General features: G+C 28.5%; 1 long non-coding RNA gene across 1 annotated transcript in view; it reads right to left on the bottom strand.

The window, feature by feature from the left end:
- The window catches only part of LOC142227031 (uncharacterized), a 170556-nt gene that overhangs the window by 118558 nt on the left and 26098 nt on the right, over nucleotides 1–25900 (bottom strand). The window lies entirely within an intron of this gene.

The raw sequence follows: 25900 nt of genomic DNA, 5'->3' as shown, positions 1-25900 counted from the left end.
TATATGAAACAAGTAAAGGGTGGTTAAATTGTAAGGGCCGATGTTGAATGTGAACCACACCTAAACGCCAAGTTTTTTTCCCGAATTTTATTTGACATTTCTCTATTTCAGACTTACTCAATTTGAACCATGGAGAGATACACAATCCAACAACGTGTTAAATGGTTCCAAGAAATGGCAACAGTGGATGATCAATTTTCGAAGAAAATCATCTTCAGTGATGAGGCACATTTCCACCTCAGTGGATTCGTCAATAAACAGAATTGCCGCATTTGGACGAATGAGAATCCAAGAGTGATTGTCGAAAAACCAATGCACCCACAAAGAGTGACTGTTTGGTGCGGTTTATGGGCTGGCGGCATCATCGGGCCGTATTTTTCCAAAATGAGGCCGGTCAGGCAGTTACTGTGAATGGTGTTCGCTATCGTGAGATGATAACGCACTTTTTATGGCCCGAATTGGAAGATATGGATGTGGACGATATGTGGTTTCAGTAGGACGGTCCCACTTACCACACAGCTAACGAAACAATGGCTCTTTTGCGCAACAAATTCAATGGCCGTGTTATCTCACGTAATGGCGATGTCAATTGGCCGACAAGATCATGTGATTTGACACCGTTGGACTTTTTTCTTTGGGGTTATTTGGAAGAAGAGGTGTACGTCGATAAGCCAGCAACAATTCAAGAGCTAAAGGATGAGATAATTCGGCACATTAACGGCATAGAACCTCCATTATGGCTCAGCGTCATCGAAAATTTGGACCATCGGATGAAGGTATGCCACCGAGGTCGCGGCGCCCATTTCGCCGATATTTTGTTCCATACATAATTGAGTAATACCAATATATCATAATAAAATAAAATTACAATTTCCTAAATAGTTTGTGTTTTATTCAAAATCAACATCGGCCCTTGAAACTTTAACCACCCTTCATATACAGTAGTAAGTTCGGCCGAGCCGAATCTTAAATACCCACCACCATGAATCAAATATAATAGTTTACTTTAAAAATTTCAGGGGGGTTTGCTGACAGATATTTTCCCAAGCAGATCTGTTCAACCAGTACGCTTCCCACAGATAAATGTTAAGATTTTACCTATGAAGACGAGATCAGATTCTGAATTTATAAGAACCATTTTTTGTTTGAGTTTTAGAGGAATCATAAACATCTCTTGTAAGTGTGCAAGAAAATGATGAAATAACGCCTTGATTTGAAATCTAAAATCTGTAGATTTTCATCCCAATTATTTATATAATTACGAAAAGCAAAATCTGGAAATTTTGCAGTCAGTTTCAATAAGTGAAATCGGTCTATATGGAGGCCTTACCAAATGGACCGATAAAACTAAATCTTATACACTTTGTTATGGGTCTAAAATGATATACACTTTGTTATGGGTCAATTTATGGCAAATCGGATAAAAACTACAATTTCTAGAAACCGTAGGAGTTAAATCGGGAGTTTGGTGTAATGGGGACTGTACCAAAACATGGAAGGATACACACAGTATTCAGCACATCTAATTGTAGTTCCAGAATCTAGACCCCAAATCGGAGGGCCGGTTTATAAGGGGCCTATATCACAAACTGTACCGATACACAATATATTCGGCACACCTCTTTGTAGTCCTAGAATACTTCTAGATTTCCAATTTCAGGCAAATTGGATAAAAACTACGGATTCTAGAAGCCCAAGAAGTAAAATCGGGAGATCGGTTTATATGGGGACTATATCAAAACATGGACCAATAATCTCCATTTTCGGCTTATCTCTTTAGTTTCCTAGAATACCTCTAGATTTCCAATCTCAGGCAAATTGGGTAAAACCTATGGATTCTAGTAGCCCAAGAAGTAAAATTGGGAGATCGGTCTATATGGAGGCTATACAAAAACATGGACCGGTACTCACCATTTTTCAACACACGTCTTTATGGTCGTAGAATACCTCTAGATTCCCAATTTCAGGTAAATTGAATAAAAACTACGGATTATAGAAGCACAAGAAGTAAAATCGGGAGATCGGTCTATATGGGGTCTATATCAAAACATGGACCGATGCCCACCATTTTCGGCACAACTTTTCATGGTTCTAGAATACCTCTAAATTTCACTTTTTGATGGTCCTCAAATACCTCTAGATTTCCAATTTCAGGAAAATTGGATACAAAATACGGTTTCTATAAGCCGAAGACCCCAAACCGGGAGGTCGGTTTATATGGGGACTATATCAAAACTAGAACCGATATAGCCCATCTTCGAACTCGACCTGCCTGCAAACAAAAGACGAATCTGTTCTAAATTTCAGGACGATAGCGCCATTATTGACGGCTATAGCGTGATTACAACAGACAGACAGACGGACATGCTTATATCGTCTTAGAATTTCCCCTGATCAAGAATATATATACTTTATAAAACAACAATACCATCTGTTATACGTCTTGGGCAGTAACTTCATTATTTGTGAAAATAAATCTAAATTTTATTTCTATAGAAAATTTTGTCAAATTTTTATTTCTATAGAAATTTTTGTCTGTAGATAATATTATTAAAATATTCCTATAGAAAATTTTATCAAATTTTTATTGTATAGAAAATTTTGTCAAATTTTGATTTCTGTAGAAAATTTTGCCAAAAAATTTTTTCTGTAGATAATATTATTAAAATTCCATTTCTATGGAAAATTTTATTTCTATAGGAAATTTTGTCAAATTTTTATTTCTATAGGAAATTTTGTCAAATTTTTATTTCTATAGAAAATTTTGTCAAAATGTTATTTCTTTAGAAAATGTTGTCAAAATTTTATTTTTTATAAAAAAATTATTTCTATAGCAAATTTTGTCAAAATTTTATTTCTATAGGAAATGTCAAAATTAAAATAAAAATAAATAAAAATAAAAAATTTGGTCAAAACTTTATTTCTATAGAAAATTTTGTCAAACTTATATTACTATAGAAAATTTTGTAAAATTTTTATTTCTATACAAAATTTTGTCAAAATTTTATTTCTATAGAAAATTTTCTCAACATTTTATTTCTATAGAAAATTTTGTCAAAATTTTATTTCTGTAGAAAATTTTGTCAAAATTTTATTTCTGTAGAAAATTTGGTCAAAATTTTATTTCTGTAGAAAATTTGGTCAAAACTTTATTTCTATAGAAAATTTTGTCAAACTTTTATTCCTATAGAAAATTTTGTCAAATTTTTATTTCTATACAAAATTTTGTCAAATTTTTATTTCTATACAAAATTTTGTCAAAATTTCATTTTTATAGAAAATTTTGTAAAATAGTATTTCAATAGAAAATTTTGCCAAATTTTTATTTTATAGAAAATTTTGTCAAATTGATTTCTGTAGAAAATTTTGTCAAAAATTTATTTCTTTTTATTCCTACAGACTTTTATTCCTACAGAAAATTTTGTCAAAATTTTATTTCTTTAGAAAATGTTGTCAAAATTGTATTTTTTATAAAAAAAAATTATTTCTATAGCAAATTTTTCAAAATTTTATTTCCATAGGAAATTTTGTCAAAATTTTATTTCTATAAAAAATTTGGTCAAAACTTTATTTCTATAGAAAATTTTGTCAAACTTTTATTCCTATAGAAAATTTTGTCAAATTTTTATTTCTATACAAAATTTTGTCAAAATTTTATTTCTATAGAAAATTTTTTGAAAATGTTATTTTTATAGAAAAATTTTCCAAGATGTTAATTCTATAAAAAAATTTTGTCAAACTTTTATTTCTATAAAAATGTTTGTCAAAATTTTATTTCTATAAAAATGTTTGTCAAAATTTTATTTCTATGGAAAATTTTCTAAAAATTTTATTTCTATAGAAAATTTTGTCAAAATTTTATTTCTGTAGAAAATTTTGTCAAAATTTTATTCCTATAGAAAAGTTTGTCAAAATTTTATTTCTAAAATTTTCAAAATGTTAATTCTAAGGATAATTTTGTTAGATTTATTTCTACAGAAAATTTTGTTAACTTTTTATTTTTTTACAAAATTTTGTCAAAATTTTATTTCTATAGAAAAAATTTACAAAATTTTCTATGGAAATAATATTTTGACAAAATTTTCTGTAGAAATAAAACTAACAACATCTATATATATAAAATTCAATCTATGTTTATTTGTTTGTTTGTATGTTCCGAGTTGGCCCCGAAACGGCTGCACCGGTTTACTTGAAACTTTCAGAGATCGTAGGGGGCGTTCATGTGGTGAAAATAGGGTACCTCATTTTTTGACACCTGGTCGCGGAGGGGGACCTCCCCTTCGTCGGACTTTTTGAAAATTGGACCAAAGTTGACCGATTTGCTTGAAATTTTCATTGAAGATTGGGGTTGACATCTAGACAAAGATCTAGCTACTTTTTATTTCGATATTTGGAGGCGGAGGGGGGCCTCCCCTTTGTCCAACTTTTTTTTAAGTACAGAGAAAAAACTAAAATTCTCTGAATTATCTGAGATCTACAGAGAACATGTGGTGAGGTTATGGAATTAATATGGGGTACCCGATGATTTCATATGTGGATGGGGAGGGGGACCTCCCCCTTGCTCTACTTTTTGAAACTTGGAACAAAATTATGCGATTTGCTTGAAATTTTAATTGAATGTTGGGGTTGGCATCTAGACAAAAATCCGCTACATTATTTTTCGATATTTGGTCGGGGAGGGGGACCACCCCTTTGCCCGAATTTTTTTGTTTGAAAGGACAAACAAAACTAAACTCCCCCGACTGAAATTTTACGGAAAAATGGGATATGAAATTTATATCAGGTTCTCGATTTTTTAATAAAAATAAAAGGGCATAGGGAGTCATCCGCTTCTCTTAAGTACATACAGAGAAACGAACTTTTACCGAGTTACTTGAAATTTACAGAGGACTTTTACCGAGTTACTTGAAATTTACAGAGGACTGGGGAGAGGTTACGATATTAATAGTTGATACCTGATTTTGTGATATTTGGACGGAAGAGAGGCCTCCCTTTTAGGCTTATAATTTGCTTGACATTTTCTGGGACGTTTACAAAAGATACGCTACATCACTTTTCGATATTTGGTCGGGGAGGAGATCCTCCTCTAAAACTGCAAAAAAAATCTTAAGTTTTCTTAAAATTTACAAAGACAGTGGGGGTAGGTTATGAACGAAGAGGCAACCTTCCTTTGCCCCACACCTAAAGGAAAGTTTCAAGAATTTTCAGGGAAGGTTAGGGGTGCTATTCACTACGGTGTTTGTCGATATCGATATCGGGGAAAGTGACGTCCCTTTAAAACAATAGAGCAAAATTTAAACATATCCGATCTACTTGAAATTTACAGGGAACGTGGGAGGAGGTGATTATATTTATACATGATTTTTAAATTAGTGTATGATTTTTCGATATCTGGTTGGGGAAGGGGAAAATTGAAATAAACTTTGTCGATTTACTTCCATAGAATTTATAGGGACCATTGAGTAGTTGCGAAATTAATATAGGGTACGTGATAGTCCGATATCAGGTCGGAGTGGAGCGAAGGGAGGGTTCCCTTTTGTCCGTTTTTTTTTTCTTGAATTGAAAGTAGAGGGTTGTCCGTAAATGGGAACTCGGTACATAATTTAATGATTTTTGCACAGGCTTCTGCCAGACTTCTTTTTAGTAAAGAACTTAAATTTACATGAAATTGTCAGCCAACGTAGAGGGTGCATCATTTTCCAACATTTTAGCAAATGTGGTAAAATTTTTTACTATTTTTGCTTTTCCGATATATTGGATGGGAAACAGTAATTCTTTGTATGTTATTATAATATAGTGCTTAATTTTCAGATTTGTTGAGGAGAAGGATACCTTTCCTTGACAAACCACACTTAAAATTCACAAGAAATATAGAAGAAGGTACACCCTCTCCCGCCGTATTTGTACCTATAAACGAAAAATCAAGTAGTCCGATTTGTTTAAAAGAATTCAAATCTTTTCGAATTTGTTTTCAGGATACAGTTGACTAAGTTAAAGCAAAATATTCCTCTAAATATGCATTGGAAGGCGCAGCGAAGCGGGCCGGGTTACGCTAGTTATCCATAGAATTAACATTTTGGCAAAATTTTTTTATAGAAATAAAAATTTGACAAAATTTTATTTCTATCGGAAATTTTGTCAAAATTTTGTTTCTATAGGAAATTTTGTCAAAATTTTATTTCTATAGAAAATGTTGTCATTTAATTTCTATAAAAAATTTTGTCAAAATTTGATTTCTGCAGATGATTTTAATAAAATTGTATGTCTATAGAAAACGAACATTTTTTTGCAGGCAAATATTAATGCAATATTAAATGTATGCTGGTCCTACTTATGCCTAAAGTTATCTCAATCTCACCATAGGTCACATGACGATCTTGCAATGTTAATTGGCGCACAGCGTCAATGGTTTCCGGAACAATAACTGATTTGGGACGAACTTCGCGAAAATCGTCTTGGAATGAACTATAACCTCAGTTGAATTCGTCATACCATCGATATACCGGGGTCTTTGCGGGAGCTTTTTGATCCTACCACACAGATATTTATTTATTTTTTTCTTAAACTTTTTATACTTTTATTTTATATAACGTAATTTTAAGGTCGTTTTCCGGCTTTAGTTACATTTTGATGGGATTCATTTGCATAGGGACTCATATTCATTATGAATCATCGCCCCATGTTTGTGGTCCTGTTTCATGTGGGCTTTGGGGCTTAGTTTTCTGGGTCCCGTGTTCATACCGCCTCCTTTCTATGACGAAGCCCATTAAAACCTAATTTCTCTTCAAAATTTGTTCCAATTTGTATACCGTTATTTTGTAAAGAGCGTACTGAGATTACCAACGATGAAAATCTTATTGCTCCTCAAAGGGTTAATCTCTTCAAAGTCGAATATCACTTTCAAGTGTAATGCAACGCCATATAACCACACAATCAGCAATAACAACTCAAAACGGGAAGTAGGCTAATCATGTCTTTGTACTCCCGTGCGTCTATTACGACGACTATCATGGTGATGTTGATGACTGCTGCCAAATTCATAGGCAATTGTGACATGGATTGAGAATCTTCGAAAAATGACATGACGTAAAGACTTTTGATTTGAGATTCAATCATTTATTATAGTCATCAGCATCGTCATCATCATTGTGCACTTGAGTTGTGATTTACAGCCTTATTGTGTTCTTACCACGAAGCCACTTGAAAATCAAGACAGACTTCATGAGCATACAATCAAAGAGACAATCTGCACACACAAAAACATACTCAAACACACACACACTTATGTATGTAAGTATGTAAAGCACACTAATTTGCTGTCACACTAAATAGCTGTAGAAAACCATAAGCAAAAGCAAGAGTGGGGTATAGCCTCAGAGAGAGAGAGAGAGAGAGAGGGAGCGAGTGTGGGAGTAAAGTAATGGAAGCTTAACCAGAAAGACGCATGTCTTGCCTACGACGATCTGTCAAAATGCCAAAATGTAATTGTTTTAATTAATTATACTTATGGCAGCCATAATTTATTGATTATAGTAGCATCAAGAAAGCGACAATACCATACAAATGACAAAAACCCGTCAGATGTTGTTAGTATAGTGAACAAGAAGAGGAGGTGGGCTGAAATTCTTCTTTGATAATAACTCACAACTACAACAAATGTTTGAGGTCCTTTAAACACGTGATTGGGCTGCGTGGCCATGTGATGTGTAACTGACGTTTTCCTTGTATGTAAAAAAAGAGGTTCAGGAAATCAGTAAGAGAAATAATCTATAGGGGTTCCTATCAAGACTCTGCGTAATCGAAGCATTATTGCCACTCTGATTAAGCTACCTGCAAAACATGCATTCTAACCCCTTCTTCATGTTTACCTCTAATTTTTTACGTATGGGAATAAAAAGAAGTCCTTCAGTGCCATGTCGTGATTATACGCCGGAAGACCCATCAAAACCATGTTTTAAGTGCTCAAAACTGAATTTATTTGAATCGCATTGCCGTGGTGAAGAGTGATCCGTCTTCGGCGTCTGGTTTTCGTGGTTTCTTGGAAGACGAGTGGCAAACAAAAGATTGTGTAAAACTCAGAATTACTATTCTGCGATGTCTGTGTCTAGTGGTAGAATGCGACCACGGTTGCCACTCGAGCCAAAAATAACCTACCAAAATTTAAGAAAATTTTATATGTTATAGAAAATTTTGTCAAAATTTAATCAAAAATTTTATTTCTATAAAACATTTTGTCAAAATTTTATTCCTATAAAAAATTTTGTCAAAATTTTATTTTAATAGAAAATTTTATTTTTATAGAAAGTTTTGTCAACATTTTATTTCATATAGACAATTTTGTAAAACTTTTATTTCTATAAAAGATTTTGTCAAAATTTTATTTCTATGGAAAATTTTACTTCTATAGAAAATTTTGCAAAAATTTTATTTCAATAGGAAATTACGCCAAAATGTTATTTCTATAGAAAATTTTATATGTTATAGAAAATTTTGTCAAAATTTAATGTTTACAGAAAATTTAATCAAATATTTTATTTCTATAGAGAATGTTGTCAAAATTTTATTTCTATAGAAAATTTTGTCAACATTTTATTCCTATAAAAAAGTTTGTCAAAATTTTATTTTAATAGAAATTTTTATTTTTATAGAAAGTTTTCTCAACATTTTATTTCATATAGACAATTTTGTAAAACTTTTATTTCTATAAAAAATTTTGTCAAAATTTTATTTCTATAGAAAATTTTACTTCTATGGAAAATTATCCCAAAATTTTATTCCTATGGAAAATTATGCCAAAATTTTAATCCTATGGAAAAGTTAGCCAAAATTTTACTTCTATAGAAAATTTTGCCAAAATTTTATTTCAATAGGAAATTACGCAAAAATGTTATTTCTATAGAAAATTTTATCAATTTTTTCTATAAAAAATTTTGTCAAAATTTTATTTCTATAGAAATTTTTCTCAAAATTTTATTTCTAGAAAAAATTTTGCCAACATTGTATTTCTATAGAAAATTATACCAAAATTTTATTTCTATAGAAAATTTTGCCAAAATTCTATTTCTATGGAAAATTTTATTACTATATAAAATTTTTTCAATATTTAATTCCGTTAGAAAATTTTGTAATCATTTTATTTTTATAAAAATTTTTGTCACAAAATCTATAGAAAATTTTGCCAAAATTTTATTTCAATAGGAAATTACGCCAAATTGTTATTTCTGTAGAATATTTTTTCAACATTTTATTTCTATAGAAAGTTTGTCATAACTTTTTTTTTATTTCTATAGAAAATTTTAACAAAATTTTATTTCTATAAAAAATTTTGTCAAAATTTTATTTCTGTAGAAATTTTTCTCAAAATTTTATTTCTAGAGAAAATTTTGTAAAAATTGTATTTCTATAGAAAATTACACCAAAATTTTATTTCTCTAGGAAATTTTTCCAAAATTCTATTTCTATGGAAAATTTTATTTCTATATAATTACACCAAAATGTTATTTCTGTAGAAATTTTTTTCAACATTTTATTTCTACAGAAAATATTATCAAAATTTTATTTCTATAGAAAGTTTGTCATAACTTTTTTTATTTCTATAGAAAATTTTAACAAAATTTCTATAAAAAATGTTGTCGAAATTTTATTTCTATAGAAATTTTTCGCAAAATTCTATTTCTAGAGAAAATTTTTTAAAAATTGTATTTCTATAGAAAATTACACAAAAATTTTATTTCTCTAGGAAATTTTGCCAAAATTTTATTTCTATGGAAAATTTTATTTCTATATTAATTCTTTTTTCAATATTTTATTCCTTTAGAACATTTTGTAATCATTTTATTTCTATAAAAAATTTTGTCAAAATTTTAAGTCTATAGAAAATGTTGTCAAAATTTGAAGTCTATAGAATATTTTGTTAAAATTTTATTTCTATAGACAATTTTGTCAAACTTTTATTTGTATAGAAATTTTTCTCAAAATTTTATTTCTATAGAAAATTTCAGGAAAAATACCAAGGCAATGTCCATCTGTCTATTGATCTCACGATACATCTTTCAGCTATGAAACTATGAGATTCGTTTCCTTATCGGCAGATTCGTTGGGGCTATGGATCTGGAACTGGCCTCATGTTTCACTGAGACATTTCTGGGATATTTCGTCGTGCTACCGGCTGTCAATGGGAGTGCTAAGGAATGTATTCCATAGGGTCTGTAATAGCTCCCGAAAATGTCTTTATTGTTGTAATTTCGCTTCTGCTCTCTCTCCCCGAGGAGCAAGTGCCGTGGATCTGTGCTCAGCAAGAATTAACTGACCAAAGCACCTTTTGAATTCTTCAACATTAGCTTGGGAACACATAAAAAACATACTAGATTATTTACCGAAGACAATTTCTAAGACAATGTCGTCAGTTTTTTGAACTCACCATACTGCCTTCAGTAATGAAACTATGAGATTCGTGACTATGTCGGTCCTAATTTTGATATAGCCGCCATTTCACAAAAATTGGTTATTTCTTTATTGCCCACCCATTTCCCTTAATTATCATATAACACAGAGTAACTGGTATTTGAGAGTACCCTTAGCACTTGTGTGCCTGCCTAATGATGGATGTTATTTGGACAACTTGAAGTGTAATAAACTTTCATTTGGTTGGTCTGACTAGTGGAGACCCCTCGACCTAATACAAATTGTAAGCATTTGAGTGTGTGTGTATGTGTAGCCACTCATTGGGTCCATATTCCAAAATTTCAGTAAATGTTTGCTAGATACACAAGAGCTTAGATTTTCGTAGTAGACTCAATTCCCCCGCATACAAACCAATATACTTCTCTCATAGAGAGACACAGTTAACATTTGAAGCATTTGTATTTTGATTTATATGCTAGTATACACTCACTTACTCACTCATGCATACAGGCAGATAAACAGACAGACAGACACATGGACATATAGATAAAACTGAAATAGCGGAACATATAAATCAGATATTCGAGTTGTTGTTGTTGTTGTCTATAAAATGCTTTATTATCCTCTCTTGCCCTAAAACAAAGGCCAAATGTGTGTCGGTGTCTGTGAACGAGTATGAGTACGAAAGTGACAAAGACAATGGGTAAATGCGTGTGTCAAATTGCGTGCTTCAAATTTTGTTGTTCATTGTTTAATTAATCACGCCTCCTTACATCGTCTCCTCCTACCCCTCTTCACCGTTTCATATGCTCAGTGAGGGTGGGGTGGACTTAAGACATTTCCAGTTACCAAATGGTTTGGTGTAAGCTAAGCAGAAAATTTCATCATAATCATTGTCAATCGTCTTCGTTGATGATGACATTGTTAAATGATGTGCTAATTACTTGTTTAATGTCCTGCATTAAATATTCTTCATATTATAATGCCTAAGGGTATAAATGTTGGCTTAAATGTGTTTGGTTCCTCTTACGATAGTGGGCAGAGAAGAGAAAGAGAGCGGGAGAGTGCAATAAAGAGAACAATGGTAATGACAATGTGATAAATATTTCCTTAATATAATTTCTAAGAAGATTAGTATTAAGTTAATGTTCTTTTACAGGTAATTAACCTGCTAATGTCTTGAGTTAAACCATTTCCTAGAAACATATGCAGGTAATTGTTTGGAAAATAGAAAATTATATAAGTATTATATAGCTGCTATTGGAAATCACCATACCAAAGCTCCTGTGGTGAATTTATAAAGGAAATTGTAAGAGACTCTTGGTAAATTAAATTTTTAATATTATATTTAAAATCTTTGTACATACATATTTGATATTTATTCACTTACTTAATAAATAACAATAAATAGCATGTTTTCCAATAAGAAGTGTTATTTTGGTCTGTACATGTAATTTTTATACCCTCCACCATAGGATGCGATGTATATTAACTTTGTCATTCCGTTTGTAACACATCGAAAAATCTAAGCCCCATAGAGTATATATATTCTGCGTCGTGGTGAAATTCTGAGTCGATCTAAGCATGCCCGTCCGTCTGTTGAAATCACGCTAACTTCCGAACGAAACAAGCTATCGACTTGAAGCTTGGCACAGGCTATCCGGCTGAAATTTGGTACATGGTGTTAGTGTAGGGTCTCAAACAACCATGCAAAAATTGGTACATATCGCTCCATAATTATATATAGTCCCCATATAAACTGATCCCCAGATTTGACCTTCGGAGCCTCTTGGAGGAGCAAAAATCATCCGATCCAGTTGAAATTTGGTACGTGGATTTGGTATATGATCCCTAACAACCGTGCAAAAATTTATCCATATCGATATACCGGGTCAAGAACTGAATTATATACGTATTTAATCTGTTTTTTTTTTTTGTCTAATATATACCACGTATGACTAACTTACAATTTAGAGAACGATGTTAAGAAGTTTTAAGATGGCAAGGTCACCGGCAAGTATTAGCACAACCGAAGTAATTCGGTTGTGGATGACAGTCTTTAGTAGAAATTTCTACTCAATCCATGGTGGAAGGCATGGCCGAAATTACGGCCGTATATACTTCTTTAGACTATGCCCTTATGTGGGTATAGTACATAATCAAAATCAAATTCAGCTAAATTGGAACCACGTTCGTGCATACAGGATCACAATCTTTTTAGGGAAATTTTACATAAGCACATGCCAAAATGGCTGTTGTACGTTGCTTATAGCTACACTGATTCTATCTTTGAGGTCTTCAATCGACACGGGGGTTACATGGTTACAAGTTCTTATTTATCAAATGGTTCCAGCGGCTAAAAAAATTACTTTTGTACCAAAAACTAGCATTTTTTTTTAATTTTATTGCTATCGAAAATGTTGTCACAATTTTATTTCTATAGAAAATTTTGTCAAAATTTTATTTCTTTAGAACATATCAAAATTTAATTGTTATAGATTTTTTTTTTCAAAATTTTATTGGTATAGAATTTTTTTTCAACATTTTATTTCTATTGAAAATTTTATTTCTATAGAAAATTTTGTCAAAATTTTATTTCTATAGAAAATTTTGCCAAAATTTTATTTCTATAGAAAATTTTGTCAAAATTTTATTGCTAAAGAAAATTCTGTGAAAGTTTTATTTCTATAGAAAATTTTGTGAAAATGTTATTTCTATAGAAAATTTTGTGAAAATTTTATTTCTATAGAAAATTTTGGCAACATTTTATTTCTATAGAAAATTCTGTGAAAGTTTTATTTCTATAGAAAATTTTGTGAAAATTTTATTTCTATAGAAAATTTTGTGAAAATTTTATTTCTATAGAAAATTTTGTGAACATTTTATTTCTATAGAAAATTTTGCCAAAATTTTATTTCTATAGAAAATTTTGTCAAAATTTTATTGCTAAAGAAAATTCTGTGAAAGTTTTATTTCTATAGAAAATTTTGTGAAAATGTTATTTCTATAGAAAATTTTGTGAAAATTTTATTTCTATAGAAAATTTTTGGCAACATTTTATTTCTATAGAAAATTCTGTTAAAGTTTTATTTCTATAGAAAGTTTTGTGAAAATTTTATTTCTATAGAAAATTTTGTGAAAATTTTATTTCTATAGAAAATTTTGTGAAAATTTTATTTCTATAGAAAATTTTGCCAAAATTTTATTTCTATAGAAAATTTTGTCAAAATTTTATTGCTAAAGAAAATTTTGTCAAAATGTTATTGCTATAGAGAATGTTGTCAACGTTCTATTTCTATAGCAATAAAATTTTGTCAAAATTTTATTGCTATATAGAATGTTTTCAACGTTCTATATCTATAGAAAATGTTGTCAAAATGTCATTGCAATAGAAAATTTTTTCAAAATTTTATTTCTATAGAAAATTTTATCTAAATTTTATTTCTATTAAAATTTTTGTCAAAATTTTATTTCTTTTAAAAATTTTGTCAAAATTTTATTTCTATAAAAAAAGTTGTCAAAATTTTATTTCTATAGGAAATTTTGTCAAAATTTTATTTCCATAGAAAAATTTATCGATATAGAAAAATTTGCCAAAATTGTATCGCTATAGAAAATTTTGTCAAAATTTTATTGCTATAGAAGACTATACCAAAAATGTATTGCTATTGAAAATTTTGTCAAAATTTTATTTCGTTTTGTTTTGTTATTGTTCGTTAAGCATTGTTGTTGTTTTTTATTGCAGCTTAAAACCATACATTGACTAAACTACAAGTGCTGCAAGTAGAGGATGCTGATGAGGAATGTGGTAATTCCGAAACGTGCGTCCATCCAACCATCTTGCAGTCTATAGGGCTTTGCCCAAATAAATTTGACAAACATTATTTTCCTCTGTTGGTTAAGCTACACTTGTAGTTTAGTCAATGCATGGTTTTAAGCTGCAATAAAAACAACAACAATGCTTAAAGTACAAAACCAACAATAACAAAACAAAACGAATGGAAAAAGAAGAGGAGGCACGCTCAAAATAAACCCAGCCATGTGAATTCAAATCGATGATTTGACAGTGGCATAGGAAAAGAGATATGTTTGTTTCGAATTTATTTCGGCATAAGCCGTCTATCAATGTAAAACCCTTTTTCGGAGGGTTCAAGTGTGGTTTTTGTTGGGTTTAATAAACTGCCTGAATTTATTCTGATAATTGGTTGATAGTTTTGCTGCAAGTAGAGGATGCTGATGAGGAATGTGGTAATTCCGAAACGTGCGTCCATCCAACCATCTTGCAGTCTATAGGGCTTTGCCCAAATAAATTTGACAAACATTCTTTTCCTCTGTTGGTTAAGCTACACTTGTAGTTTAGTCAATGTATGGTTTTAAGCTGCAATAAAAAACAACAACAAATTTTATTTCTATAGAAAGGTTTGTTCAAATTTTATTTCTATAAAAAAATTTTAAAAATTTTATTTCTATAGATTTTTTTTCAAAAATTTAATTTTGTCAAAATTTTATTTCTATAGTAAATATATACAATTTGTGAAGTACTTCTTACTAATTTTGGCCTTTGGAAATCTCTCATTTGCCCTTACATCTTTCTGAACGCTAATGACTAGTGGCCACAGATGTTTATATTCAATATATAAGTTAACCAATTAGCAATATTTGAATATTTGGTTTTATTTATTTTTAAGTTTTTTCCCCTTGTTGGAAGTTTTTCATAATGTAAACCCTTGACTTTTCCCCCTATTTTTGGCTCAAATATATTTAGGACAAATATTTGCCACAATTTTCCATCTGTTAAGGATAATAATTTAATTTGTGTGTATTTAATATATTCCCGTATATGTGTGTGTGTGTGTATACAAACCAATTGTAATTTGTGTATTTTTCATTTACTTCTAATGGATGTTTTTCCTACAATATTTGCATTTTAATTTGTTGAAAAAAAGCAGGCTAGAAAGGGGTAAGGAATCGAATGTGAATGTAGGGCCTTTTTGCAAACATTCAAAAAATGCATTATATTATTCTGGACGAAACGAATGAGGCCTTTCATATTAAACCTAAAGTATAACAATTAACTGCAACTAGAATTGGCTTTGTGATAGAGATCTCTGTCCGTCTGACGTACATTTTAGGGATTATAATGAGATTACAGAAATTTACACTTGTCCTATTTTTTCAAATTTGGAAAATCCGACATTTTGGAATTTTCGATAATTTTATTGGAAAAAATCAACCTTCGATTTTTTTCGAATTTTTAGAAAACTGGAAAAGTCAACTTTTCACTTTTGTGATCTAGAGAAGACAATTTTCGATGAGTTGTATGTATAAAAATATGAACATAACTGCCGATGCTTCTATAACCAATTTATCAAAGCAGCCCTTCGACCACATCGCCGGTACTACCAAAACGCTGAGACACCTATACGGTTTACATTTGTTTTCTTTGCAGTGGATCCATTTTCTATCTCTTGTATTTGCTACTATCCGGAATGCATAGTCATTCCCACATCTAAGCGTCATATTTACTCTCTTAATGGTTCATAGTGAATACAAATGTTGGCTTCAATCAATGTGTTGTGTATTTGTGAGCAAGAGAGTTATCTAATATGAGAAGAGTTGAGTAGAGCTTTATATGAGTATGAGTGTTTTTCTAGAGGGATTAAAAGATTTTAGTAATTATCACTTCTAGTAGACTGTAAAAATATGAAAAGTCTATTAGTCGAATTTCAAAAGTACAAAAAGGCAACTTCGACTTTTATTTAATCAAAATGTAAATAATTGACTTTTGCACCACTAACTAACATCATCCAAAGGCCCTTGATACAAATTGCAAGAACCTACAACTCAAATTGATTTATATCCATCAATGCATTACCGCCTCACTGACCAGTATTTGCATGTGGTCTTGTTTTTCAACTAGATGCTCATATTCCAGTTGGTTTGTTGTCCAATGATGAAACCATTGAGAGCTTCCACTTTGCCTGTCTGTCTGTATGTTTGTTTGCAATTACGTTGGTAAATAAATTGCATTTGATAACCATCTATATGGTGGTGGATGTGGAGAATGGATCTAAGGACAAATATTAATTTAGTGGCATCAGTGGCATTTGGAGAGTGTATAAATTTCAATGGTAAGTCAACATTAGACCTACTCACTGCCAGAGAGCATGCAACGTAGTATAAATGGACATATGAATATTGTTTTTTTTTTTTTGTTTTTCAAAATTAAAATTCAATGTAATTATGACAAAATATGTGAACGGTCATTCGGAATCATGCGGATGACCCATTATTTCATAAATTTATAATTCGACGGTATTTAAGGCTATAGTTCATGTTTAGAAAAAACTCTACGTCAAAAAAAAATTTACATACATATATCAAGCATATCCTATACAAGCGTGGGGAAGCTCATCAACTAGCTCGAAATTTAATGCAAAAAAGTACGTGCTCGATCCTAAGATATCTAGCAACTTCGTAATTACCATTTGTATCATCCAATGCAGAACTCCCTTAACAGAGTAAACTTGACTTCAACAGAAGCTTGTGAAAATTACTTGTCGCATATAATCGCCGAGAAACCAGAAAAGTTTTACACTGAGGAATTAATGCAAAATGACACAAAACGGCTTACCAAATGGTACATAATTGCTTCATAAACGCTCATTATGAATAACAAATAATTTAATTTTAATTCCAAATACGAATAAAAAACTTGTTCTACTACCATGGTTGCCTCCCGTGCCAAAACAAATATATCAAAATTTTAAGAAAATTTTACCAAAAATAAAAAATAGAAAATTTTGTAAAAAAAAATTATTTCTATAAAAAATTTTGTCAAATTTTTATTTCTATAGAAAATTTTGTCAAAATATTATTTCTATTGAAAATTTTGTCATAATATTATTTCTATTGAAAATTTTGCCAAATTTTACGTCTATAGAAAATTTTGTCAAAATTTTATTTCTATAGAAAATTTTGTCAAAATTTTATTTCTATAGAAAATTTTGTCAAAATTTTATTTCTATAGAAAATTTTGTCAAAATTTTATTTCTATAGAAAATTTTGTAAAAATTTTATTTCTATAGAAAATATTGTCAAAATTTTATTTCTTTAGAAAATTTTGTCAAAATTTTATTGTCAAAATATTATTTCTATTGAAAATTTTGCCAAATTTTACGTCTATAGAAAATTTTGTCAAAATTTTATTTCTATAGAAAATTTTGTCAAAATTTTATTTCTATAGAAAATTTTGTCAAAATTTTATTTCTTTAGAAAATTTTGTCAAAAATTTTATGTCTATAGAAAATTTTGTCAAAATTTTATTTCTATAGAAAATTTTGTCAAAATTTTATACCTGTAGAAAATTTTGTCAAAAATTTTATGTCTGTAGAAAATTTTGTCAAAATTTTATTTCTATAGAAAATTTTGCAAAATTTTATTTCTATAGAAAATTTTGTCAAAATTTTATTTCTATAGAAAATTTTGTCAAAATTTTATTTCTATAGAAAATTTTGTCAAAATTTTATTTCTATAGAAAATTTTGTGAAAATGTTATTTCCATAGAAAATGTTGTCGACATTTTATTTCTATAGAAAATTTTGTCAAAATTTTATTTCTTTAGAAAATTTTGTCAAAAAGTTTATGTCTGTAGAAAATTTTGTCAAAATTTTATGTCTGTAGAAAATTTAGTCAAAATTTTATTTCCATAAAAAATTTTGTCACAATTTTATTTCTATAAAAAATATTGTCAACATTTTATTTCTATAGAAAATTTTGTCAAAATTTAATTTCTATAGAAACTTTTGTTAAAATTTTATTTCTATAGAACAAATTTTATTTTTATAGAAAATTTTGTCACAAATTTTACGTCTGTTGAAAATTTTGTCAAAATTTTATTTCTGTAGAAAATTTTTGTCAAAATTTTATTTCCATAAAAAATTTTGTCAACATTTTATTTCTATAGAAAATTTTGTCAAAATGTTATTTCTATAGAAAATTTTGTCAAAATGTTATTTCTATAGAACATTTTGCCAAATTTTATTTTGTCAAAATTTTATTTCTACAGAAAATTCGGTCAAAATTTTTTTCCTTAGAAAATTTTGTCAAAATTTTATTTCTATAGAAAATTGTGTCAAAATTTTATTTCCATAGAAAATTTTGGTCAACATTTTATTTCTATAGAAATTTGGTCAACATTTTATTTCTATAAAAAATATTGTAAAAAGTTTATTTCTATAGAAAATTTTGTCACAAATTTTATGTCTATAGAAAATTTTGTCAAAATTTTATTTCTATAGAAAATTTTGTCAAAGTTTTATTTCTATAGAAAATTTTTTCAAAATTTTATTTCTATAGAAAATTTCGTCAAAAATTTATTTATATAGAGAATTGTGTCAAAATTTTATTTCTATAGAAAATTTTGTCAAAATTTTATTTCTATAGAAAATTTTGTCAAAATTTTATTTCTATAGAAAAATTTGTCAAAATTTTATTTCTATAGAAAATGTTGTCAAAATTTTATTTCTGTAGAAAAATTTGTCAAAATTTTATTTCCATAGAAAATTTTGTCGACATTGTATTTCTATAGAAAATTTTGTCAAAATTTTATTTCTTTAGAAAATTTTGCCAAAATTTATTATTATAAAAAATATTATCAACATTTTATTTCTATAGAAAATTTTGTCAAAATGTTATTTCTATAGAAAATTTTGGTAAAATTTTATTTCTATAGAACATTATGTCAAAATTTTATTTCTTTTGAAAATTTTGTCAAAATATTATTCCTTTAGAAAATTTTATTTCTATAGCAAATGTTGTCAAAATGTTATTTCTATAGAAAATGTTGTCAAAATTTTATTTCTATAGAAAATTTTGTCAGAAGTTTTATGTCTGTAGAAACTTTTGTCAAAATTTTACTTCTAAAGAAAATTTTGCGAAAATGTTATTTCCATAGAAAATTTTGTCAACATTTTATTTCTATAGAAAAATTTGTCAAAGTTTTATTTCTATAGAAAATTTTTGTCAAAATTTTATTTCTATAGAAAATGTTGTCAAAATGTTTTTTCTATAGAAAATTTTCTTAATATTTTATTTCTATAGAAAATTTTGCCAAAATTTTACGTCTATAGCAAATTTTGTCAAACCTTTTTTTCTATAGAAATTTTTTGTCAAAATTTTATTTCTATAGAAAATGTTGTCAAAAATTTTATGTCTGTAGAAAATTTTGTCAAAATTTTATTTCTGTAGAAAATTTTGTCAAAATTTTATTTCCATAAAAAAGTTTGTCAAAATTTTATTTCTATAGAAAATGTTCACGCAAAGAAAAAAAACGTTTTTTTGTGTACCGAAAACGTTTTTCTTTTGTTAGAGTTTTTTGAATTGCTTCGAAAAGTATATACTTTTATCACCAAAAAAATTCGTTTGTTACAAAATTTTTATTTTTTCAATAAAAAAAGTTATTTTTGAACCAACAACACATTCCATTTCGTTTATGTCAAACACTGTTCTTTTCTGACTTTAGGTCTTTAATAAGACACATTTTACAGTTCATAGTAAAAATTTAATATAGTAGAATTTAATGTTGAAAATTTTTTTCGGAATGTTCCGACCATATCTGGAATATATATAAAAAAAAAACTTTGGTCGAAGCAGGGATTGAACCCACGACCCTTGGCATGCAAGTCCGGTATAGCAATCACTGCTCCACGGTGCCAAACTAAATGTATTTTTCTGTTAAATAAACTTTGTTTAATCGGCTCGTGGGCGCCGCAAGCTGTGCTATATAAATATAACTTATATGGGTTATTGTCTATTGATGACAATAACGGCTACATAGCTCAGTTGATAGTGTGTTGGCTTACAAATTGCATGGTCCGCGGTTCGATTCTCCGTCCAGGCGAAAGGTAAATTTTTTTTTTTTAAATTTATAAAATCGTATAATTTCTTCTACATTGTTTGTATTACAGAAAAAGGTGCTAAGAACTAAAAAACTTGGTGGAAGTGGGAAAGATGTGAGGGAAAATGCAATTAGCCAGAAAATTTTTTTTTTGAGTTAGCCTTTATGAAATTGCTTTTCCATCCTGGAAAAGAATAAACGTTTATCACAAAAAGTATATACTTTTCTTCCAAATACACTTCCTTACAGCGAAAAGCAAATGAGAAACGAACTTTGTTTGTCTAAAATTTCGTTTGGGAGGAAATAATTATTTTTTTGCGTGTTGTCAAAATAATTCAAATAATTTTATCGAAATAGCACATTTTGTCAAAATTTTATTTCTATAGAAAATTTTGTCAAAAATTGTATGTCCGTAGACAATTTTGCCAAAAATTTTATGTCTGTAGAAAATTTTATCAAAATTTTATTTCTAAAGAAAATTTTGTCAAAATTTTATTTCTATAGAAAATTTTTTATCAAAATTTTTATTTTATAGAAATTTTTTTGTCAAAGTTTTATTTCTATAGAAAATTTGGTCAACATTTATTTCTATAGAAATTTTGGTCAACCCTTTTTTTGTATAGAAAATTTGGTCAACATTTTATTCCTATAGCAAATTTTGTCAAAAATGTTATGCCTGTAAAAACTTTGCCAAATATTCACCAATAATCAGAAAATTTTATTTCTGTAGAAAATTTTGTCAAAATTTTATTTTATAGAAAATGTTGTCAAAATTTTATTTTATAGAAAATTGTTAGTCAAAATTTTATTTCCATAGAACATTTGGACAACATTTTATTTCTATAGAAAATTTGGCCAACAGTTTATTTCTAAAGAAAATATTCTAAAAATTTTATTTCTGAAGAAAATTTTGTCAAAATTTTATTTCTATAGCAAACGTTGTCAAAATTTTGGTATTAGCTTTATTTCATACCCATATTTTACCAAAATTTGAAAATTGGTTTCAATAATAAATTCAATTATGCATATTAAATTATATTCACACTCACACACCCTATAGTCTACACCCATATGTAGCTACGAAACAAAAAATAAAATATTTAATAATAATTTCATTTGTCTTGTTTATGGTCTACACATAATTTAATCCTCCGGCAAAAAAGTAAAAGAAGAAAAATAAACACCCCAGAAGAAATTGTCATAATGAAAACGTGTGCCCAACTAAAGAAACGCCTCAAGTCTTTTCATACATACCAAGGAGTGGGGATAGCAATGACACAGCAGGACATGGACGTGTGGTAAATGGAAGAAAGACATATGATAAAACATCTGATTGACATCTAATGATTGACATCTAAGCTTATAAATAGGCTTAACATCACTTTTGCTCTTTACTCGCAAAGCAAAAACAATAACAACATCTAAAACAGTAGCACTTTAATAACGACCACAAACAATAGACTCGAGAAAAAATCTTAGTCAATGAATATCAGTGTATATATGGTCACAGTTAATCGAAGAAAATCAAAATTGTGTAAGTGTTAGCATATCCCTCATGATTACAACCTCTGATGATCAACTTATAATTTATTTAGTATTGAGAATTCTTCCTGGTATTGTGCTTATGTTTATGGATTGAAACTGTTTGAGAAGATTGAATTTTCCACCAGTGTTGGTTAAGATTTTATCATTTTTGGTACTAAAGCTAATTTGCTTTTAGCTCTCAATTTTTGTTTTGGAGTATTGCTTAAACGGTTGATATCATTGAATTTCTCGTTTCACCAACATCTCTTATGCTCTCAATTTTATTGAAATCTAAGAGATTACTTTGAGAAATAGAGAAACTTAAGCAATGACGTATTGAATGAAATAAAATTAAATTGAATATTATTTGAATAGAATATAGCAATAAGAAAAAAAGAGGTAATTGGCAAATTTTTATAAAATCTTGGATTCTTTTATAATTTAATCCCATAGAAAATTTGTGTTATATTTGCAAATATAACACATATTATGGCCAAGATCTGATGAGAGCGTATGAGTGAGAGATGATCTATGGAACTGAGGCATTCGTCATTGTGTAGTTGATCGAAAACTTATGTATTCTCTGAGAATTAGGTGTTCGATAGGTTATAATTGGTCTGTTCGCGTGCTTTTCCAGTAAAAAAATATCCAGTAAAAACTTGCAAGAGAGTAAAAGTGTATATTACCCTCTTTGTTTAAAATTTATGAAAAATACGCGAACGGCATCTATTTGGACATTCAAACTTTCAGCTTCTAAAACATTCAACAGGAAAAACGAATCCTGTTTTTGTAATTTCGAATTGTGGTTGCGGAACATATACATTGTACTGATACTTTGTTTGTTATCAACAACCAGCTGGCAACGTGTGCTATGACTTGCAAGATTTTACTGGGGAAAAATCGCTAGCAAAAACTTGCAATTTCTCTATCTAATAACGAAGGACTTCTAGTAGAAATTTGTGATAATGATCAAAATTCGAATTTTAAAAATTTTAAAGAGTAAAAAAATCGAATTTTCAAAACAAATCTATATTTCCAAATTTTGAAAAGGTTTTTTAGAAGTAGAAAAAATTTTTCTTCAAATTTTACAAGTGAAACTATATCAGGTTCGAAGATAAGACATTGGGTGGACTTCGGGCCTTAAAGTCTCAATGATGGAATTGTAGACTCGAAGGTCTCGAACTCGTTATTGTGTGGAGAAGCATTTCCGAGTTCTAACAATTCAAAATCAAAAGTTTGGATGGAAAAAATCGACTTTTCAATAATAACAAAAGTCAAAAATTCGAATTTTAAAAATTTCAAGGAGTAACAAAATCGAATTTTCAAAACAAATCTATATTTCCAAATTTTGAAAAGGTCGACATTATAAACATTTTTTAGAAGTAGGAAAATTGTTTCTTCAAATTCTATAAGTGAAAGTATAGCAGGCTCGAAGCTAAGACATTAATTGAATTTCGGGCCTTAAGGTATCAGTGATGGAATTGTAGACTCGAAGGTCTCAGTGGGGCTACTGCAGGCCCCATGAGACTTGCAGCCATGAAGATCCCAGTGGAAGAGATGCAGATCACAGGTGCATGTAATTTGCTTTTTGTATTAAAGAAACTCGTAATTGTTTGGAGAAACACTTCCGAGTTCTATTTATGCTGACAATTCATCAAAAAATCAAAAGTTTTGATGGAAAAATCGATTTTGCAATAACAGCAAAAAATTCGGCATTAAAAAATTTTAAGGAGTAACAAAATTGGCTTTTCAGAAAAATTTACATTTTCAAATTTTGAAAAAGTCAACATTTTAAAAAATTTTAAAGAGTAAGAAATTTTAAAATTTTACAATGTCTTACTTGTAGAACTGTGGGCCTTAAGGTCTTAGTGATGGAATTGTAGACTCGAAGGTCTCTGTGGGGCTACTGTAGGCCCTAAGGTCTCAACGGGAGAATTTTAGCCATGAAGATCTCATTGGAAGAACCGCAGTACAAAAGTCTATCGTGGAGAAGTACTTTCGCCAGGCAATCATTTCTTTGCATATTTATTCCACAAACTATTTCCTCTAGAGCATACTCAGATCTCTTAATTTGATAGCTCGTGAATTTATGGTAATATTGCAAATATCGTTTTTTTTTTCTTCTCTTTTTAAAACCCCTTACACATGGACAATCATTATAATGGTTTTTGTTAAAATTTCCATTTTTGTATTAAATTACGAATGAATCCAAGGACTTCAAAAATTCATTTAAATTACGGCGACCTTTGACCATTCTAGACTCCCTAAAAACATTCCATTTAAAATAACCTTCATTGTTTCCCATTTTTTTTCTCAAAATTTTATTTACATGGCGAACATTCTCAAAATTTTACTTCTATTGGAAATTTTGTCAAATTATTATTTTTTTTATTTATTTATTTTTTTTTATAGTAAATGTTGTCAAAATTTTATTTCTATAGAAAACTTTCCCAAAATTTTATTTCCACAGAATGTTTTATCAAATTCTGTTACCATAGAAATTTTTTTTTAAAAAAGTTATTTCTATAGAAAATTTTGTCAAAACTCTATTTCTATAGAAAATTTTGTCAAAACTCTATATCTATAAAAATTTTCTCAAAATATTGTTTCTATAGAAAATTTTTGCAAAATTTTTTTTCATCCGGTTTGTTTATTATTGTTGGTTTCTCTTAAATTTTTGATTTCAGCTTAAACCCATGCATTGACTAAACTACAAGTGAAGCTTAACCAACAGAGGAAAAGTATGCTTGTCAAATTTATTTGGGTATAGCCCTGTAGACTGCGATATGGTTGGATGTACAGCTGTTTCGGAATTACCACATTCCTCATCAGCATCATCTACTTGCAGCAAAACTATCAAATAAATTTGACAAGCATACTTTTCCTCTGTTGGTTAAGCTACACTTGCAGTTTAGTCATTGCATGGTTTTAAGCTGAAATCAAAAACAACAATAATGATTGAAGAGAAACCAACAATAAGAAACAAAACGAAAAAAATTTCTATAGAAAATTTTGTCAAAATTTTATTTCTACAGAAAATTTTGTCAAAATTTTATTTCTATAGAAAATTTTATTTCTATAGAAAATTTTATTTCTATAGTCAATTTTGTCAAAAATTTTATTTTATAGAAAATTTTGTCAAAATTCTGTTTCTAGTCAATTTTGTCAAAATTTTATTTCATAGAAAATTTTGTCAAAATTTTATTTCTATAGAAAATGTTGTCAAAATTTTATTTCTGCAGAAAAGTTTTGTCAAAATTTTATTTCTATAGTCAATTTTGTCAAAGTTTTATTTCTACAGAACATTTTTAAAAAAATTTATTTCTATAGAAAATTTTGTCAAAATTTTATTTCTGTAGAAAAGATTGGTCAAAATTTTATTTCTATAGAAAAGTTTGTCAAAATTGTACTGCCATAGAAAATTTTGTCAAAATTTTATTTCCATAAAAAATTTTGTCAACATTTTATTTCTACAGAAAATTTTGTCAAAATTTTATTTCTACAGAAAATTTTGTCAAAATTTTATATGTATAACAAAAATTTCTCAAAATTGTATTTCTATAGAAAAATTCGCCAAAATTTTATTTCTATGGATAATTTCGTTAAAATTTTATTTCTATAGAAAATTTTGTCAAAATTGTATTTCTATAGAAAATTTTTTCAAAATTTTATTTCATAGAAAATTTTGTCAAAATTTTATTTTCACAGAAAATTTAAAAAAAAAATTATTTCTATAGAAAATGTTGTCAAAATTTTATTTCTGTAGAAAAGATATGTCACAATTTTATTTCTTTAGTCACTTTTGTCAAAATTTTATTACTACAGAAAATTAAAAAAAAAATTATTTCTATAGAAAATTTTCTCAACATTTTATTTCTGTAGAAAAGATTTGTCAAAATTTTATTTCTATAGAAAATTTTCTAAAAATTGTATTTCTATAGAACATTTCGTCAACATTTTATTTCTACAGAAAATTTTGTCAAAATTTTATTTCTATAGAAAATTTTGTCAAAAATTTATTTCTATAGAACATTTTGTCAAAATATTATATGTATAACAAAAATTTCTCAAAAT

The sequence above is a fragment of the Haematobia irritans genome, chromosome 2 (genome assembly GCF_050003625.1).
Source record: "Haematobia irritans isolate KBUSLIRL chromosome 2, ASM5000362v1, whole genome shotgun sequence".
Lineage (NCBI taxonomy): Eukaryota > Metazoa > Arthropoda > Insecta > Diptera > Muscidae > Haematobia > Haematobia irritans.
Note: the sequence above shows the minus strand (reverse complement) of the source record. Positions and strands in the feature narration are given on the sequence as shown.